Raw genomic sequence first — 8,424 nt, 5'->3', positions numbered from 1 at the left:
GGGCCAGCCTCTTTGCATAGACTCTCTGCTTACAAGAGATAAAACCCTGATGTCATTCAGAGAGTATTCAAGCACAGACTGCAAAGATGATGAAATTCATAAATCCTGGGAGAGAAATAACTTATTTTTCTAAGTCTTCATAACAAAATAGAAGCAAGCAAAGAAAGGGCCTTAGATGCAATAATTGCTTTGTGTCACACTGTGTGAGCAATCCATGCTCCAAGGCCATGCAGGGGACATGTTGACATAGGTGGATGCAGATATGGCATATCTCTCTCACCCCTGCTCTGGCTGGGCAGGTGCAGACCAGCTTTGGTCAGGAACCCTTGAACTCATGTAAACACACCACAAGCCCATACTTTACCCTTTGAAGACTTTTATTTTAGGTCCAGCAGCACTCCAGCACTGCTGTGCAGGCTCTGAACGGAGCCGGCTCCCAGCCACCAGACCAGCGGGGGAGCAGGACAGACACGCAGGAGACACGCTGTTGGCCTGGCACGGTGCTGCTCAGTCCAAGTAGGAGCACGGGGGTTTCTATAGGGCCTCAGGTGACCAAAACACCACCTAATCCAGATGGTCATCATTAGATGCTGCAGGAGAAAGCATGGGAAATCTGAACCTGGCATTTCTAAAGCAAAGGACCTGTCAGAAACCTTTCCGCCTTGTCTCAAGGGCTTGTACAGTGAGACAGGAGGGGCTCTGTTCCTGCAGTTTATCCAGCTAAACCACCGTGTCCAGTCTGAACTGCTGATTGGGCTGAGGCTGGCACTCAGGTAGTGACCGCCTGTATCTGTCTCTCTCTTCTCACATGCTCTTTTTCCTTCTCATCTGCACTGAGGATGGAGAGAAGAGAAAATGTGGTTGGGGGAGGAAGTTTTAACAAATCTACGAAACACACAGGATTTCTACAGATTAAAATATACTTTCTGTTTTCAGAACAAAACAAGAAGCTGAAAAAACAGGCCTTTAAATTCCATTTTTTTCATGACAATTTTGTGATATGCCTAGAAATTTGACATTTAATTTTTACAATTTCTTTTTCCTCTTTTTTCACTGAAAGTTTTCTTTTGGGAAAATAATTTCAGTTTTATGTTTGTGCATAACAGTTTATTGTAGAATCATCAACAAAAAATGAAAATATAAATGTGATGTGTGGCATAACTTTGAGAAGAAAACTAAATGAGATGTATACCATTTGAAATAACATTTTTCTGCTGGGTAAACAGCCCAAGCAATCTCTTAGTTATGTCATAATTGCATTCCACTTTACACAGAGGCAACAGTGGTTAAATAGATGGTGTGATGATTTGAGGAAATAAATGTAACAATTTACCTGCTAATCACATAATCTTAAAATTGTTTTCTCTAAATCAGTTTCTGGAGATCCTGTCAATGTTAGTTCCAAGATTTAACTAATCTTGAGCTAATACAGAACCCACTTGGGATCTCACGGCCTATGCTAAAGCCCTCAGTGGGGCTTCACAGATGTGGCACACTAGCCATAAGGTAAATCCAATTCTTCCAGGAATGCTCGGAGTTGAAACATTAGGTATGTTTGGGAATACTACAATTTCCTTGGCTCAGACCTACTGCCCTTTGTAAAACCCTGATTCCTCTGCTGCATATCCAGACATTTTTAAACATTGATAGAGTATTTACAGTTCATATGAAGTATACAGAAGATATAGTTTCCCTGTGCACTGAAAGCAGAGTACCTGGGCTTCATGAAGGTCTTGTGGTGTGTCTGTTCAATCTAATATTTCAAGTGTGTCTTTTCAGTCTTTTCAGACCTAAAGTTTCCCATCTTGACAATGGATTTCTTTGACTCTTAGATTTTGACTTATGTAATCTATTGGGGTTTGTTTCCATGTTGTAAGAGAGAAATTTTTGAGATGTAGAATGGGAGAAGGGAGATTTTACTCAGGTAGGATTATAAAAGATTTTCTGATTCCTTACAAAATAGCACACAAATATTTAATTTTGGATCAACACCAAATGTTTCAAAATCTGCATCCGCCAACTCAATAATTTTGTTTTCTCTCCTGTGTACTTAGCCCTTTTTATAAAACATTCTGTGGGGTTTTTCTTATTTTTAAAAATTGTGTATCAGCTTGTAAACATATGTCATTTCAAATTTTTTAAAGAAAATCTTGGTTTAGTCATGTTAAAATTATATATTTCATTTGCAGCAATTTCAAAATTTCTTCCATGTGTCTTTTCCTAATCAAAACTGTGTATTGAAATAATCTCATTTTAGTTAATATTTCAAATCTATATTTGATTAATTTACTGTTAAAACATCATAATTATTTATCTATATTTATAATCAACTGACGCTCTATGCAGAAATTGGAACTGGTTTTGGTGGCATGTAGTTTAAATTACTTTACCACAATATTGTTAATTTTTAGAATTGTCAAAAAGTCTGAAATATTTGACATTCCTCATTCCTGAAGAGCTACATTCTATCAGAGTACTAATTTTAGCTCTTTTTATGATTTCTCTCATTATACTATCAAATATTTTTGTTTTGTATTTGCTATAAAAATAGAAGTGAACTCTTTGGGAGATTTTACACATTACACAAGTATACTAAAAATTATGCAGAATCACTGTAATGGTTTTGTAATCACAAAATCCTTTGAAAACTCCATAAACTCTACTCCAGTTTTTTCTGACTTCAGTGGTGTATGTTGACCTTATTTATACTCTTGTCTGCAGTGAGGCTAGACTGGTGAAAACAAATCTGTGCAGCTTCTGTAGACCCAGCGCTGCATCCATACATCTCCCAAAGGAATTCCTGAAAACCCTTAGTCTGCATTTCCCCAGGCTCTAGGCACATGGCCTGAAAATCTTGTCACAAATCTTAGCAAATGGAATATGCTTTGAGTATGCCAGAATCTGAGAGACTCAGCTATGAATCCCTACATTACCACATAATTTTCTTTAGCTGAGGTTTGGAACTGATACTGAGAATTTGCCCAGAGCTTACTAACTACTTGAACAACAAGGTAGTTGTATCAGATTATGATATTCAGGTTACTTTGTGAAGCAATAATCAGGTATTTAGTGGCTAGAATGAGAGCTGAAACACCTATGTTTGATTTGGTTATTGCCTTATAACAGAAATAATAAGTTAATTTTTCCAGAGCAAAGTAATTCTTATTAAATTGTAAATCTCAATTTATCTTAACTACAAGCCTACATAATGCAAGACTATTAGAAGTACACTTGTAATGTTCAGCAAGATTATATGGCATTTGTCACTAAGTGATGACATTATTTTATCTCTCACTAAAAACTAATGCATTGGATGTCCTTGTCTGTGCTTCTTCAGTTATCTTAGCAAGTTAGAAAAGGTGGTATCCAGTAAATCATTGATTCTGACTGCTCTGTGGTACTTGGTCTCAGAAAACTCATACACCCCAAACTCTAAGGTCCATCCTTAGTGACCACCTGCATCCAATGCAGCAGAGAAGCATTGCAGCTATAAAACCATGGAGCAGAAAGCAGTCCCTGCCCTACAGAGCCTGTGTTACAAGCAAAGGAAGGGGTGCACAGTGAGTCAGTGATTGATCCAAAGTCACATAAGCAACTAGTGGAAAAATCAGGAGTTTCCTATTTGCCATATTAACTATTTTTTTACTCAATATCCTCTGTTATTTTTGCTATTCAAAGTCACTACTTCTGAAAAAGGAGTACCAGTCAAATGGAAAGGCCACAGTGCTTAGCCTTCTTTTAAGTGCTTGTTAAGCTCTTTAACCCTATTTTACTTGCTAAATTTTAAAATGGAGATATAATTTAAAAATGAATGTATGCAATGAAATGCATACAGACAGACAGCAACAAATTTAGCAAAGAATGGACTCTTGATTCTAAACTAAAATTGAACATTTGCTTCCATTTTGGAATAGGAAGGTAGTAGAGAAACATTGTATTTCAGCTTTCAATGTGGAAGAAATAGTCACTGATTACTAAGCCATTTTTCTGCCTAAATCTCATCTGTGGTATTTCAGTATCTTATGTCATTTTCTTCTTTCTCTCCCTCCACATGCAATGCCAGAAAAAATTCCTGCTGTCAGTGTTTTTCTGCGCTATGTAGCTGTTGATGTCTGTGGAGTTCTGTCTTCTGCTGATATAACCTAGCCATGTATTGCATTGCTAAGAACAAAACACTGAGAAAAAACACTGATGAGCTGGACCCCAAGGATCTCAAAGTCTGTGACTCTATCTGCAATGAATCAGAAGATAAGAAATAATGCCGGAAGAAAGTAATAGGAGAATCAGAGAAAATAATGGAACAGATTGAAGAGAGAAATAGATGTCCATGCCATTTCTGGACAAGAACATTTCTTACTGCTGGCAGTGATCAGGAAAAGAATGCAACTGTGGCAGGATATTACAAAGATGAAGAATGCAAAAATGAAAGGGGTTTAATTGCAAGTTTCATTTTTTAAGTTCATTTTCAGGCTAGACAGAGGCACCTACAGTACCTTGTTGGTTAGCTTTGCATAGAAATAATATGTGTTAGTCAACCTAATTTAAATATGTTACCATTTCCTAATTTTAGAGGAAATAATACTTTAATTTTGCCTGAATATTCAGGAAATAATGTTATACTAACATTATTAACATGCTTAATCTTCAAAACATTGATTTTCTCGCTTATTTTGTCTAATTCAAAAATGTCTCCAGTTGCAACTGGAGCTTTCACTCAGAACTATGGCTTAGTTCCTTTGTATTTGTGCATGATGCTGTCACCAGGTTAAATGTTACCTCTTCTCATAACAAGCAACATTTGTCATCCTCCTGATGAACTCCCGTTCTTCTCAAGACTATGAATATGCAAAATTTAATCTTGTAATCTCAGATAATTGGAGTAACTGGCTCCAGTGTGGCAGCAGAGCTGAGAGGAGTTACACAAAACAAAACAAAACAAAGCAAAACAAAACAAAACAAAACAAAACACAAAAAACCAGAAAAACAAACAAAAAAAAAGAAAGAAAAAGAAAAAGAGGATCCAGAATACCTCTTCTCTGTATGCAATATATGGCACAAAATAACATGAATATGTCAAGCAAATATGCACACTAAAAGAAAATCATGCCACTTAAAATAACTTTGAAAGTTTCTTTGGACTTATTCTAACATATACAGGTATGAACATACATGTTACAGAAACACAAATATTAATTTTTAAGATTTTTGGAAATATCAAGTATGCAATCTGAAGCTTTTTGCATTCTGTGAGAGTGTAGGACAGCTTCAAAACTTGTCCAGACAATACATTAGGTACTTGGGGAAAAAAAAAAAGCTAAGTTAGTATTTCATAGCAGTGATGGATTGTTCTGATCAACTCTCCATGAAACCTCTGCCTCCTTGGGCAAATGAACTCTTTCACCCAAAGCCGGCATCTTTATTTCTTCCCTGGCTGCCAAAAGAGTGCCTGTGAACTGGGGGAGTCTGTAGGCATGAATGCCTTAGGCAGAAACCTAAGCCCTAGGCTTTATTCTGCCTTATATTTGTTTCTAGTGAGTACTATCACAGTGTTAACCACAGTTTGACTTTTAAATTTTCTCTACTGAGAAATTTCAAGCCAGGAGGAAAGCAATATCTTTTGCTTACTCTCAGTGGCAGCAGTAATTGTCCTTCAGGCAGCCCAGCTCTCCTGCTTCTCCTGTGAGGAGTCAGGCCCTTACATGCATTGCACAGCACTGACCAAGGCACACATGGCAAGAGAATGAAACACATCTATCACCAAAATGGTCACCAAGTCACCACACCACACCTTATGACAAATTCTGTCTTTAAATGTTGTATGCAAATCATCCTGGTTTATAAATACTTATTTGTGAAAAAAAAATTACTTTACTGATGTCTGTAGTATTTCTTACACCAAATGTTTACTCACAAAGCCATGCTATGCGCAGTGTGGGTTATGCAGACAAGATAGTGGTAGCAACCCTCATTTGTTTCTCTATGACTTGTTTTATTGCTTCTGGTCATTTAACCTCCTAGACAAGAAGAGTTTTCTGCAATATTCTCAAAATGATAGAGAAGGAGGTGCCAAGAGGTGCGCTGTAATTTATCCATAAAATCCTAGTGATACCCTTGATTAGCAGTACACCAAATCTTTTGTCCTGCTATCAGCCTGAAAAGTTCCTTTTTCAAACACCATGTAAAAAGACTAATTTGTCAGAATACGAGTGTTTTGCCATGTAGCAGATGTAACGCCAAAGGATTGACAAATGTGAGTTTAAATAACACACTATGGCAATCATCTGTATTGACTGCAAGAACCCTTTAGGATTCCTCTTTTAATTGGTGCTGCATTTGTTCCACTGCCTTGAGAATTGTTATGACAATAGTTATGGCTGCAATTGAAGAGAGCGCAATAGCAAAGAAATACTCATGCCTCGGTTGGTCTTGCACTTCTTTTATTACATTAATACAAGTACCACTCAAGCATTTGCAAACTCTTGCAAGAAAAAATGTGCTCATATGTCAAAAATCCCAGTCATCTGAACGGTGCAGTTTGGTGCCACTTATATGCCAGCTTGCGAACTCTGAAGTTGTCTCAAAATGATTTCTGGAAAAGAAGTACAAGTCTTTCTGTTATGCATCCTAGGGGAAAAAAAGACCAATGAATATTTTTTAACATACAACATGATCAATAATGTTACTTTAATAATTATGACAGCAGTATATTTGGCATGCATAGGCTAACTTTTCTTCGGAACCTTGGATAACTGGGAAAAAGTTTTAAATATAGTCTTTGAAGCTGAAGTACTTTTAAAAAAAATTTAGCTATCTTAAAATTCCCTCTTCTGGTTTCACCAGGGACAAATATTTTGTGTGGTTATAGGCACATAGTTACTGAATATTCATATACAATCTTGTCTGGACATTACAAAACCAGAATTCAGCTTCATCATAAGGATTGCAAAGATTGGGCAGTATTTGAAGTTTAAGTATAAATGGTCAGTACTGGATTATAGTATGAAACTGACATATGTTAGTATGAAACACATATGTTAAGAACTATTAATTTGAATAGACTTTCTTTTGAAAGCCTTGTCAGTTGAATCTTTCATGAGATGTAATGGAGAGTTATATAGATAGTGTTCAAAGAGGAGGTTAGAGAGCAAGGAAGGGCCTGGACAGGCAGCCTCTGAATACTGGCAAGGCTGAGGCTGTTCTAGGTCAAACAGCTGAAAATAGGCATGCACATGCTGTGAATGTGTGTATGGGGAACATTTTCCAAAGAACCTTTCAGTGGTAAATTGCCCACTGTTTTAGGATCTTCACCTAGTTTTGTTCAGAATAAAAACCTACTTTGTCCCCCAGCTCAGTGCCATATACTCTCACTGAAGCAGTACAGTCATGTAGACAAGATGAGCTGATTTTGGTATATCAGCTTTTCATCTGAATGGACTGGAGATAGTCCAATAGGCTTGGACTGTGTACTTTTTAGTCTCTGTAACACTATTACTTTTCTCTTGCTAGTTGCATCCAATTCTGTGCAATTTTTGAATCTCAGAGGGCAAACTTTTGATTTTGTCACAAGTAATTTTTTGTCCTTAATAGTTCTCTGGATGCTTTTCCTGTCTTTAAATTAAGATCCCTTTAGTGCCCTCAAATAATCATTGGTGTAAGCAGAACAGTAAAGTTAATCAAACATAAATGTCTCCAGTGCTGTCAAGTGTGTATACCAGTTGGAAAGTGGTTTTTAAGGAAAGAACAACATACTAAATAATACTTTATATTCAGTTATAACTATAAATGACATAAATGTCTTTCTATAAAAACGAAAATAACATTAAAGTGTTCAATATATTAATATTGCATATTATATGTATTACATGCTGTTTATTAATTACATAATAATATAATTAACAATTAATGAAATGGCTATATTAGGTAAAGGTACATTAATTAGGCAGATAGTGTTAACTGTGCAGCATTTTGGATAAGAGATTGTATGGTAGGGTATAACTTGTTAGTGTCTTTATAATATTGTTACTTACTCTGAATTTTAAAATCAAGAAACAGCAGAAATGCCAAAATGAAGTCTGTTTAACCTTTATGTCATCCAGTGGATTATAGTGATACAGAATGTGGTTTGGCAAAACACAAGCACTGTTGTTATTCAGCTAAAAAAGTCACTTTGATGCTCAGAGGAAGCCGCTTGGAACTTTTCCTTAGTCCCCCAAAGAAGGTACTTCTGTGTTGTAAATGCAAAGTGCTGAGTAGGTGACATAATGTCCCAATATTTGTTTTGATTCCTCTCACTCATTTTCTGATTTTATCTTGCTTACTGTATGTAATCTGAACCTTGTGTCCACAATTAAATGAGTTATTCCCTTTATGCTTGTTACCATAGGTTCAGAGCAGCCTACAAACACAAACGAGTTGGCCATCTCA

At 36.4% G+C, this 8,424-nt stretch overlaps 1 protein-coding gene across 1 annotated transcript in view; it reads left to right on the top strand.

Moving 5' to 3' along the window:
• Positions 1-368: 368 nt before the first annotated feature.
• Positions 369-8,424, top strand: part of GHR (growth hormone receptor) — a 151,737-nt gene continuing 143,681 nt past the window's right edge. Inside the window, exon 1 of the mRNA XM_042028420.1 lies at positions 369-516. The gene's annotated coding sequence lies outside the window, so the exon portion shown is untranslated. The remainder of the gene's footprint in view (positions 517-8,424) is intronic.

This window comes from Corvus kubaryi, unplaced genomic scaffold, assembly GCF_017639235.1.
Source record: "Corvus kubaryi isolate FWS band 111438036 unplaced genomic scaffold, C.kubaryi_AGA036_p1.0 37308, whole genome shotgun sequence".
NCBI classification, from domain to species: Eukaryota; Metazoa; Chordata; class Aves; order Passeriformes; family Corvidae; genus Corvus; species Corvus kubaryi.
Note: the sequence above shows the minus strand (reverse complement) of the source record. Positions and strands in the feature narration are given on the sequence as shown.